This window comes from Megascapheus bottae, chromosome 1 (genome assembly GCF_031878675.1).
Source record: "Megascapheus bottae isolate mThoBot1 chromosome 1, mThoBot2.hap1, whole genome shotgun sequence".
NCBI lineage: Eukaryota > Metazoa > Chordata > Mammalia > Rodentia > Geomyidae > Megascapheus > Megascapheus bottae.
Window position 1 is genome coordinate 63,127,433 of NC_143509.1, and position 13,022 is coordinate 63,140,454.

Here is a 13,022-nt window from a genome sequence, read left to right on the forward strand (position 1 = left end):
GAGGAAAAAATTGCAAACATTATTTTGGGATTGGAATAAAACAATAAGACTATGTGTAAGGAAATCACAAATATAAAGGACTTAAGTAGGATTCAGAATCAAACCTCAGTTTGTAATGATGCCATTTTCTCAACACAATGCAATATTCTAACTGTGTAGTGGATGAAAGATGAGTCAACAGATGACTTGCATCTTTAGAATAACAATAGCCTTGGGACACTGAGGATTCCAGAAAGAGCCTGAACTCCAAAGGCTAGTTATGGAAATGAAGAAAGTTATGACTGGAATAATGGACTCAGAGGTAAGTTAGGTTTCAGCATGTTCGAGAACAAAAACTAATACTTGGGAGATAAAACAATGTTCATTAACTGATGTGTTTATATCTATACAACATTATGATCTAAGTATTATTTAATATTTAATATTAATGTATTAAATCCACATACAACCTCATGAGACATTATTATCATAGTCAAAGCCCAATTTACAGATGTCCCACTTGGCAGATAAACTGAAGTTACAGTCTCAAATTAAATCTGGTGCAGAAAGAAATACATCTGTGTGTGCCACATGAACATTAAAGAGTGGAAATGGAATATAGGTTGTGTTCAGTAATTTATGCTGCTTTTCCACTGATGTTTTAGATTTCAGAGCTGTTGTAAGTCAATAGCTTTCATTCTTTGCTGTGCCTTAGATTTAGCCAGGCTGACTCATAAATAGAAACCTCTAGCAGTGGAATCCAGGGATCAGCATTATTTAAAAGTTCCCCAGATAGTTACCATGTGCAGACAAGATTGAGAACATAGCTGAAGAAACAGCATAGGAACATGATCATATTGGTGATGAAATTGTAGTGAGGAACTCAGCATCAACATGCTAACAAGAAAATGCTGTCACCAGATGGAATCTTGGTGGAACACAAAACCTGGAAAGGGCAATTCATTGATAAATACATGAAAAACATAGGCAAAAACTCAGATGATAATCTGAGTCTAGTAATACATATTGTTTAACTTTCAACCTCTATCCAGATTATAGTAGAAGGCTTAAGCGTACATTTTATAAATTGAGGCTGGATGTGGTGTTTTACACTTATAATCTCAGTTATTGCAAGCAGAGAGTTGTAGATTCATGGGTAAAGCCCAGGCAAAAGATTAAGCCAAAATCTCAACCAACAAGCTGGGGCAGGGGAGTGGCAGTGTTCTCCTCTGCCCACAACTACACGGGAGATGTAGGTAGGAGAGATATGACTTAAGATTGATTCCTGCCAAAACTGCCAGACTCTTCCTGAAAAATAACTAAAGCAAAAAAGGAAAGGATATGGCTCTCTCACAATAGAACACTTTCCTAGAAAACTTGATGCCCTAAGTAGGTCCCAAAATCAAACAAAACAAAACAAAACAAAATGTTCTACTTGGCCTTTTACATCTCAGAGTATAGCGCCATTCAATTCTATTTGTTAGGAGGGTAAGATTGTGTGTGTGTGTGTGTGTGTGTGTGTGTGTGAATTGGTGAAAGAACAGGTACCTATGAGTCTGAATACTTGTTTTATTTAAGATGAAGCGTGCTAACCAAAACCTACTCTTTAATATTCATATCCTCAAATAAGGAAGCCAAATATTCTCTCTCAAATTCATATTCTCAAATAAGGAAACTCAGGGCAGCTGATGAAACATTTATGAATATTAATAACCAACTACAAACTGCCAATTAATTTGTTTGATTGCAGCTAAGATGGTCGATTACAGAATATATTATTTTATATAGCATTCAAGGAAGAAGCACTGTCAATTAAGCTATGAGAAACTATTAACTCTAGGACACTTCTTGATTTCAGAGCTATTAATATTAGGAGGAAAGCATAAGCATCTTAGAATTGATAGAATTTAGATTGGGAAGAAAATCTTTTGTATAAAAAAAAGAATTAAGATCAAATCACTGACCTACTCTCCACCCCCAGTAGTAGGAATAAATCAGAAACTGAAAATCTGTATTTAGTATAAGAGGTTCAAGAGGTTATGAATTGTACATAAAGTAAAAATAGAATTCTATATTCAAATAAAGAAATCTGCATATGAGAGTTAATAGAAAATTTAAAAGGTAATTAGCATTTTTTTAAATCAAGGGACAGCTGTGGTTTGGATGGTTTGCCTCTCAACAGATTGTTTATGGTAGTTAGGTTCCCAGTATTACAGTACTGAGGGGTGATGGAACCTTTTAGAGAATTGGCCTAATGGGAGGTGATTAGATTATCGGCCATTACTCTCAAGGATGGATGCCTGTCCAGTCTCCAAAGATTGAGTTAAATTGTGCAGAAGCAAGTCCGGTTTCTCAGGCGTGGCTTGGTTACCTAGAGTGGGTCATTATAAAGAGGCATACCCTCAAACATGCGATGTGCACACACACTCCCACCACTTAATGTCATCTGCCATCAGACTCTCACTGAAAATCAAGCACCACTCCCTCGCACTTCAGGAACTGGAAGCTAAATCAACATGCTTTCTTTATAAATTTAGGAAGCTCCAGTATTTTCTTATAGCAACAGCACATGGACTGAGAAAGGACTATCACAAATACTTGAAAACATTTCCCAGAAATATTTTTGTTTTCAGAAATAGAAAATATGATAGGAAAGGTCAAAGTTAAGCATTCATTGCAAGATGGCTAACACATACATAGTATCACTTGCTAAGACCATGAAATTCTATCGAGGAAGATTCTGCCTATGCCAAAAAGTTCTACCAATTCTCCTCTTCTTTTCTAGAGTAGTTTCAATGTGCCAGGTCTTACATTAAGGTGTTTGATATACTGGGACTACAGATGAGTACAAGATGACAGAGATCCAGTTTCATTTGACTGCATATTGATATCTATTTTCCCCAAAACCATTGTTGAAGGGGCTTTCTGTTTTACAATATATATTTTAGCTCTTTCATTAAAAAAAATCATATAGCTTTTCTACTGCTTCTCAAGTCTGTTTTTCTACTAGTACCAAGCTGTTTTGTAAAGTTTAAAGTTTGAAACTGTGACACCTCCAGCATTTTATTTTGTTGTTGTTGCTGTTGTGTGTGTGTGTGTGTGTGTGTGTGAGTGTGTTTGTGTGTGTGAGTGTGTGTGTGTGTGTGTGTGTGTGTGTGTGTGTGTGCTTGTGGTTTGCTCAGGATTGCTTTGGCTGCTTGGGACCTTTTGTAGTTCTTTATGAATTCTTAAATTACATTCTCTCTGTATCTCTGCAAAGAATGACATTGTGTTTTTGACTTTGTAGATTACCTTTGGAAATATGGTCATTTTCATGAAATTTATTCTGCCAGTTCATGAACATGGAAGATCTTCCACCTCCTGGTGTCTTTTTCAGTTTTTTTTTTATCAATGTTTTATATGTAATTTTTATTGTAAAGGTCCTTTACTTCTTTGGTTAGATTTATTTCTGTTTTTCTTTTTTGTTCTTTTCTTTTTTCTTTCTTTTTTTGAGGATATTGCTAATAAAATTTTTCTCCTAATTTTCAAGAAAAAAAGCTTTTAGGGAAAATCTTATTAACAAATAAATCAATGAGTTCATATGCTTTAACAAATGAATTATTAAAAGATTGTCATTAGATACGTAAATAATATTACTGGATATAAAAAAGCATCAAGTGCCTTGAAACCTTAACACATGTGGATGTATGCACACATCACCTCAGTGTAAGCATAAATACCATATGCAGCCAAAATTTCAGAAAGAATAAGGCAAAAGTCACAATCTTCTAAGGATGCAAATATACCTAAGGTTTTATGCAACGTTTAAAAATATATGTTGACTGCACTAGTATTAGAGCAAGCTTAAAGAGAATCCAAAAAGAAGAGCTAGAATTATGGAATTAAAATGGCGTTAAAGAAGGAAAAATCTTGGCATAGTGATGGAAATAAACGTGGGAATCATTTTAGGTACATCATTACAAATACTTACAGTGCTCTATAAAAATACACTTTCAGTGGAAGATGCAGGTCCTGCTGCTGCAGCTGCTGCTGTTAGCTTCGGTAGTGGCCCAGAGAAAGTCCTTGGCCAACCCTGGTGGTGTGCCCAGCAAGAGTCTGAAGATGTCATGCACCACAGGGCCACTGCTTAAGTTCCAGCTTTGTGTCTCCTGAGGGTAGGAGGGTATTTCAGGAGTACATGCTGGTTATCAGCTCATGGTATCCCGACATCCACATTGAAGGAGAAAATTACCTCCTTCAGCCCATCTATAGACATATAGCATCTTTCCTATCAATCTTCAAACTAGTATTAACAGGCTTAATAACTGTTGACAAAGATCCTTTTGCTTTCTTTGGCATGCAAGCTCCTTGCATCTGGCAGTGGGGCCAAGAAAATAAGGTCTATGCATGCATGATAGTTTCCTTCTTGAGCAACTGATTGAGAACCAGTGAATGTCAGCAGGGGCATTTGAGATCACTTTAAATGATGTACCTACCTGGATGGTCTAAACTGGAGTCCGGTCATCTTCCATCCATGCAACTACTTGTTCAGATTCTTGACAGTGAAATAAAGCTCAGTGTGCATATGGACTCAATTCCACACCAACGATCCTAGCCGCATCGATCAGCCCTGGAAACATTTACAGGAAGGGGTCTGCAAGCACAGCGTGCCTGGCACCATAAAGGCCTACACCGAAGAAACACGCTGTTGGTACAGGCTGGAAGCCCTGCAGCCTTCCTGGGCCTGTTGGGAAACCTCAGTGGGAGAGAAGCGCTCAATGCTGGCACATTTTGGAATTGTGTACATTCGTAGACTGCAATAATACTGTATAGCTGTTCCAGATTCACTCAGTTAATAATTTTTTTACATGTCCTTAAGGTGCTATGTTATCTCTCATCTCTTTTGCTGTTCCTTTGTTATCTCATATTGTCACTTTGTTATCTGGTATATTGGATACATTTGTATTTGGTTACTTGAAATTGGACAGGGAAGGGGGGAAAACCAAGAGGGGGGTTGGGGGGAGGGTAATGGGGACCAAGACATGTGGAAGGGTATCAATGTATGTGAATTAATGCACCTTCTATCTGGCAAATATCATGTATCCCTTTTATTAAATACAATAAAAATATTTTTTAAAAAAGGACTTGCTGTTTTAGGAGGTAGATAGAAAAGCTTGCCTGTAAGAACCAACCACAAGCTTAAAACAATCTTTCCAGTGAAGATAGGGCTTGGAGTGATTTCCGTGTAGTGTGTGATTTAAAATAAAACCTTATTTCTTCCATTACACTGGATCTACAAGCAAATCAATTATTTTCACAATGAAAAATAAATTTTAAAAAAAGAAAAAAAATAATTTTTTTACATGTAGTCATTTACTACTGTATTTTTTCTCAGATAATGTTTGAAAAGATAGGAAATTGAGTTACAATTTGATTTTCTTCAAAATGTGTTAACATTTGTTTTACTTTGGTATGATTTTCATTATAGTTTAAAGTCAATCTTTGTAAGAGTTCATCATACGTCTCTAATTTGGTCATGTCCAACTTATAGTTTTCAAAACACTCCAGATTGTGCATTTACAAGATTATGGGGTAAATTCAATATCCAAAATGCGCTACCAGTGTGTGTGTGTGTGTGTGTGTGTGTCTGTATGTGCATGTGTATGTATGTGCATGTGTATGTGTATGTGTGCTCTTGTGTGATTATCAGAAAACTACTACAAAACTGCTTTTTAAACCCTGTTGTGCAGTTCATGTGTCTTGCCTTGATTCATAAATTGATTAACTGGGCCTTTATGTTTAACTAAATAAAAAACTTAAGTAGATGTCAAAAAAACATGTTTTCAAGACAAGGAGTTTGGCCTAGTGGTAGAGTGCTTGCCGAGCATGCATAAAAACCCAGTTTGATTCCTTGGTATCACATACATAGAAAAACCTGGAAATGGGGCTGTGACTCAAGTGGTAGAGTTGTAGCCTTGAGAAAGTCCAAGGCCATCACAGGGTATGAGTTCATACCCTAGGACTGGCCAAAAAAAATGTTTTTAGGAGGATGTGGATTCCCTGCAACAATAATATACAAAGGAACTTGAAAATGAAGATAGGTTTTATGACCTAGCAAACAATTAAATCATGGCAAAAGAAATTTTTAGGGAGAACTACAGGAAGTAACATTCTATAAAACATATGAAGTAATCTAAGATAAGGCATGATTGAGGAATTGGTGGAAAAAAAAGCTTTTACTAATGATATTATTTTCTTTAAGAATCTTTACCTTCTCTATAGGTCCTTCCATAGTACCTTAATTTAAATTTATGGAACTACAGTGTTTTGAATTTTATATTTTGAATTTCAGTGTTTGGAATTTCATATTTTCAATTTTAATTTTTGGAATTTCACTATTCATGAAATTTCAAATTTTATGATTTTTCCAAGAAATAATAATGAAGAGTTATTACTTGTTTAAGAATCAAAACACAGTTTGCACTAAGTGTACTTAGGTAGACAAGTAGCTAAATGATAGATACCTGCTTTATATATAACATTCACAGATATATTTAGATATATACCTACTTATACAGATAATATATACCTTAATTGAATGTCTAAATTACAAGATAACCAATAAATGATCATTAAGAAAGGAGGGGACAATAAAATCAAAGGAGTAATTTTTGTTGTTTGTGTGGGTGGTAAATAACAGATGCCTACTTGAAAATGCTAGATAAAATTGTAGATGTGTATGTATATTCTTTGGAACACTATAACTCATTAATTAGATAGCTAAAACTCACAACACCCCAAACTAAAGTTACTTCTGTGGAAGATGGGGGAAAATTGTTCCATTTCATTTCTACATAAATGTTTGTATTTTTATTACCACTGCTCCTATAATTGAAAGATACAAGAGTCATAACAACAAAACTCTTTACAAATAGCATTTCTTAGTTTTCTTCGATAGTTCCCAGCTTGCCTCCACTGGAAGGTGAGTCTTGATTATTTATTTGCCAGATAATCTACAAGCCTCAATACAGCCTGGCACTTCCACCTTCTCCTCATTGCCACAATAGCTTACTTTGTTATCCACTACCACCAAAATAGATAGGATTGATTTTTACTCTTTTCCTCCTGACCACCTGCTGGGTACTAACAAGAAGCAAAATGACCAAAAAGGTAGATACCATAGGAAGGAAAAAAAATCAATCTACAGATGTTACGGATTCTTTCACTTGAAAATGACTGAGTAATTGGCAGCAGTTTCAGTAAATGCGTAATGATCACAAATCAAAGCCTCTTACACAACTGGAATGCTAGATTCTTTTATGAATCACACAGTGCTGATAGCGTTATGAAACTAATCTTCATGTTAGTGTTAAGAAATATCTATTATCTAATTTCTAAGAAAGTTCTAATAATTTCTTAGAAAGAATTAGATGAATTGTGTATAAGTTATATGACAGGTAGAGTTCAAAAAATAGTTATGTGATAGAGGCTTAAGCAAGATTATGAGTGAATTTATAAACAATGTTTTCAGTTGACTCTTGGGTAATCTCTAATTCATATCCCAATACTCAACAAGTACCAAATGCCTCTCATATTATATGTGACTGTTCAGTGATCAAATGAATGGAGTGTTATGGAATGGAACAAGAAATCCTACTGGCTAATGCAAGAGTGCAGGCAGGAAAAATGTACCTTCCCATCTGCTATCTCTGGCACTCATTAATCACACCGGCATTTAGGAAATGTCAGGCAGGTGCAAGAACTGGAGAAAAATACAAGCCATAAGAAATGGAGAAAGGAAGATGGTTTTCCTTCCATAGATATGCTGTATGTTATAGAAAAGCAATGAGGGGAAAAATTTTGGCTTGATGATAACTATTACTCCAGCAAGAATTTCTAGTATTTACTAACTTTCTAGATCTATGCCAGACAAGAATGTGTCAGATTTTAAAAAAAACCATTAGATCTCTGCTCTTAGTTATTAATGATTCAGAGATTTGTTAGTCTTAATTTCAGAGGAAGCTACTATAGGAGGCCAAGAAACTTTTTTGTTTGTTTTTTTGCCAATTCTGGGGCTTGTCCTGAAGGCCTGGGCACTGTCCCTGAGCTTCTTTGAGTTCAAGGCAAGTCCTCTACCATTTGAGACACAGCATCACTTCTGGGTTTTCTAAGTAGTTTACTAAAGTTAAGAGTCTTTCCTGCCTGGGTTGACTTTGAACTTCAAGCCTCAGATCTCAGCCTCCTGATTAGCTAACATTTTCAGGTGTGAGCCAATAGTGCCTTGCTGTAAACCACTTACTATTCAATGTTTCTATTAAACAATGATTATTCACACCTGGTTTTGGTTTCCTGCCACCTGACTTAGAGGAAAATCCTTGACTATTTGAGTTGATAGCAACTCCTGAAAATCTTGTTCCATGCTGAAATGGGAGAGTTTTTCTATGATGGTTACTGGGATTTGTACAATTTGATACTATATAGAAAGGGAAATGCTCATATATTGATGACCAAAGGGCCATTAAACTTGAACTCAGTTTGCTTTATCGTAGTTCTGACACTCTTTATGATCACCACCTCCCTGGGTCTGAATTTTCTCAACACATATTACATAACAGAATTGGCCTAGACTATCTCAACTATTCTTTACATTTTTTAAGACTCCCAGTATTCTGAAGGATAATCCTTCAGCATTTTGTTTTACCATGCATTGAAATATTGGAAGTAGAGGGTAAAGCAGGATTACAAAACAGTTACGTCATGGTCAAACAACATCATGGCCATTTTAGTTTCCTTTGCACTAAAGTAAAACAGCCATATATGTCACATCACACTAAGCAACATATGATAAAATGCTTGGAAAGATGTTGGTGTGACACAACACAGTATAGAATAATAGCAATTAAAATTTACCTCAAAATCAGAAAATTTACTTTAGGTGGGGGGGATAATGGGAAAGAGGGAAGAGAAAGAAGGAGAAGCTATTTCATTCATTTCATTAGTTAGGAAGAAGACAGGAAGGTTTCAATTCTGAGCTTGAAATACTATGTACAAAATGGAGTATTATTTCCTACTACAACATCTAAAATAACAAGAAATGAGAAAAAAAAACTCTACATGCACACACACTCTCACACACACACCATTGCCTGCTACTTTTTCAAGCTTTTTTTTTTTTCCAATTCCATCTAGAATCTTGAAAAGAGAATAGAATAGAACATCTTTTATCTGGAAATATAAACACTAAAGTGACCACAATGACGATTTTTTAAAATAAAGATTTACCCTTAACAAGGCCGCTATTGTAACAGAAAATGATTTACTGTAATATGCAAAGCACAGTTATTGGGAGCCTACAATTTACCCATCAGTAAACAAGATTCGGTTAAAAAATAATTGAATAGTCTAAAATGGTGCAAGCTGAATTTAAAAAAAAACACTCTCAGGAGCCATGAAAATCGCTTGTATTTCATAGAACAAAAAATAATTTAAGGGGAAGAGACAGTGCTCTTGTATAACTCAAAGGTAGACACAGCAAAGCTAGAGCAAGAACAAGTCCATGACATACTACACTTGACCTTTTTCAAAGGGCATTTGCGTCATCTTTTCCCTTTGGTTTCTGCTGAGAGTATAAAAACAGATCCCAGTGTAAATGGTTTTTGCTGCACTCCTATACACAGATCAAGTATTTCTCAGCAAAGAAAAATTTCATAAAAAACTTACAGAAAATCCATAAAAACAACTTACTGCATGTTACCCTTTGTAGTAATAAAATAATTATTGGAAATTGTGATTTTTGTAGAGGATTGATTAGCAAAAAATTCCACTATTACATTTATATATATTATATATATAATATTCCTATCATTAAATAATTAAGGCAAAGGTGAAGTTTTCTTTTTTCATAATAGATACTTGTAATGGGTATGAAAACACAACAATCACTTCATTTAATTTTTAGCCAGTTTATTAGATTTGTTAACATACCATTGTAGATTTTCTAATTTTGAAAGTCATTTATTTTCACTATACTTTTTGTCTCATACTATTCTATGGGTTACAAAGACATTCGTTGTGGCTTCTACCTTCTCCAGGATTTGGAATTACATTTATGTGTGTGCACATATATGTGGGCGGGGCAAGGGAAGCACACATATGTAGGCTGTTGTATTTATAAAGGTATTGATTTTCCTCATCTTTGCAATTTGTCCTTGGCTCTTATCCAGCTTTGGCATATACTGACTCTTTCATCAATGAAGATTGGTCATTCCTCCTGCTCCTCCTCCTCCTCCTCTTCTTCCTCCTCCTCTTCTCCTTCTTCCTCCTCCTTCTTCTCCTTTTCTTTCTTAATTTTTTCTTTTCTTTTCGTTTTTCTTTCTTTCTTTTTTTTTTTTGGTGGGTCATGGGGCTTGAATTCGGCCTGGGCATTGTTCCTAAGCTCTTCTGTTCAACCTACCACCCTACCCTTGAGCCAAGCACCAGTTCCCGTTTTTCTAGAGGTTAATTGGAGATAAGAGTCTCAGGTCCTTTTGTGCCCAGGCTGGCTTTGATCTTCAGATTTCAGCTTCCTGAGTAGCTAGGATTGCGGCTTTCATTCCTTCTTTTAAATGCTGTGGCTTTCGAAGTTCATTCTTTTTATTTTTATTTTTGCCAGTACTGGGGCTTAAACTCAGGGCCTGGGTACTGTTTTTGAGCTTTCTCAAGGCTAGCTCTCCACAACTTGAGCTACAGCACCTCTTCCGGCTTTTTCTGAGTATGTGGTACCAGAGAATTGAACCCACAGCTTTGTGAAGGCTAGGCAAGCACTTTACCACTAGGCCATGCTCCCAGCCCCAAGTTTGTTCTCTTGACAGTTACAGATAATACCTCTCCAAGTCAGTTCCTTTCCCCTACACTAGCCCCAGATTTCCTGGAGAAGGTTTCTTGGCACTCTCAGACAAATAAAAGCATGCAGCTCAGGAACAGCATCTTGCTCAATCCTCGTGCATGTGTCATATGAATATATATTTCATTTGTCGGAGATTTCATCATGATGTTTCCATACTTGCATATATTGACATCTACTGTTCTTCTAAGTATAGTAAAATGACCTAAGCTTTTTCAATGGTCCTCATGAAGTCCCTTGCATCCCTAAAGTGAGTCCATGCTTCTCCTATGGCCGGCTGAAAGTGATGAGTTCACCGGATTTCAATGTGTGCCTGAGAAAAATCCTTTCAAATTTCCCAAATTCCTTGCCTTGGTTTCTGTTTCTCCTTTAACAAGATCATTTAACTGTTATATAGCTAATATTTTTCAAACCAGAATTTGTGAATATGAATTGGGAAATTTGCAAATTTCAATCCTGATCTTGTGGATATTCAATGTAAATACATTTTTAGAGATCTACTTTAACATCTTGCTGTATAAAAAGATCCCACACATAATGATTTACCTAATTATGCTACCTTCCAAACTGACCTGTTTATGCATCCATGACTTCTAAACAACAGTAGAAATGCATCCAATATAATAGAAAGCTGGGTTTGATGATGCTCCAGGAAATCATTTGACTTGTAGACTCTATGTTTCCAGTGTTCAAGGTTTAAAACCAATCCCTACATGCCAGGATGAAGATGGGAATTTCAGTTTTATCCCTCAACTGTCTAGTGTCCTCCTGATTCTCCATTGGTTCTCTGCTGTATAAAGGACACCGAAAGGGCATATAGCACATGTGTACGTATAGCACTTGTTAGAAGGAAACACCTGTGGGTTCCTCATTCCTTGAGACAATTTAGAAATCATTTATCCTCTTGGCTCAGGAGTTCACTTGCAGGAATTCTACCTGCTAAGAGAAAAACAATTTTTAAAAATTTCCACCAAGATTTGCAGCCATCGTGAGAGTAGAAATTTAATGGATTGTTGGAGTTTATGAAGTGCTGGGATGTTGGCTCTGTGACATTATCTCTCTTCAAGGGTGATCATAGAACTATTCTTTCTCCCATTCCACTTACCTGTTCCCTGCTAGCATGTACATATAAATATCTTTTTCTCAAGCTTTCATCTATTTGTAAGTCTACAGATAGGGCTATAAATATGTATCTGGGATTTTATTTTGTACAATGAAGGTTGTTATATATAATGTTAGTTTCTTTTTCTATTTAACAGAAATATTAAGTGAACATAAAAAATATATATTTGACTCCTGAGAATGAACAAAAGGACAAATGGACAAATGAACAAAAGGAATAGAATATTTTCATGACATAAATTTTTTAAAGATTTTATTTAAAAAATACCAAACTGATATACTGAAAGAGGTACTGTTCCATATTTCCACCTCAAAAAATGGAAAGAACAGGAATGCTACTTCTATTTCGACAGCAAAAAATTGAAAGATAATGAATTGGATCTGAAGAAAGAAAAGGGCTCCTTGATTTTTTTTGAATGCCTATAGTGTGCAAATTAAGGCATTGATACTTTGCATGTCTGATGTTCTTTATCCTGGAATTATTAGGTTGATAAAGAGTATGAATTATTCCCTAAACTATGTAGTAGCAATAACAACTAGCTGTGACATTAGCCATGATAGCCTTTATGAGTCTAACATTTAACATCCAGGGCAGGGCCTGTGTGGCTAATTATCAACCGAGGTCATTCTAACACCGTGTGGACAATCACCTTTTCACAGCTCATCAAGATTCTCCAAGTCATATATGCTCTCTCACATCAGGCATTAAATCTTTGCAAGAGCATATGATTTCCACCTTTGCAACCTCTACATTCATTTAAGAGCAACACAGTCACAATACTTTTCACAAAGGTAGCCAATTTTAAATGCTCTTCAGTCTTTCTACATCTTCTAATATCTGGAAGAATTTCTATTTTCTACATTTTATGTGATATTAGATATCAAATGAAAAATTTAATCACACAGAATACAAAACCTGGCAAGCACAACAGATTTTATGTTGAGACATTAAGCACAGTGGAACATTCTCAAAGGGATGAAAATGGCTGATTTGTGGAAGCTGAACATAGCACAAAAGTGATTCAGGAATATGTTCACATGGTTTAAATCAAGAGAAAGA

General features: G+C 35.6%; 1 pseudogene; it reads left to right on the top strand.

Annotated features, from left to right (window-relative positions):
- Positions 1 to 3,981: 3,981 nt before the first annotated feature.
- LOC150069317 (thioredoxin reductase-like selenoprotein T pseudogene) lies at positions 3,982 to 4,573 on the top strand (annotated as a pseudogene).
- The last annotated feature ends 8,449 nt before the right edge of the window (positions 4,574 to 13,022 follow it).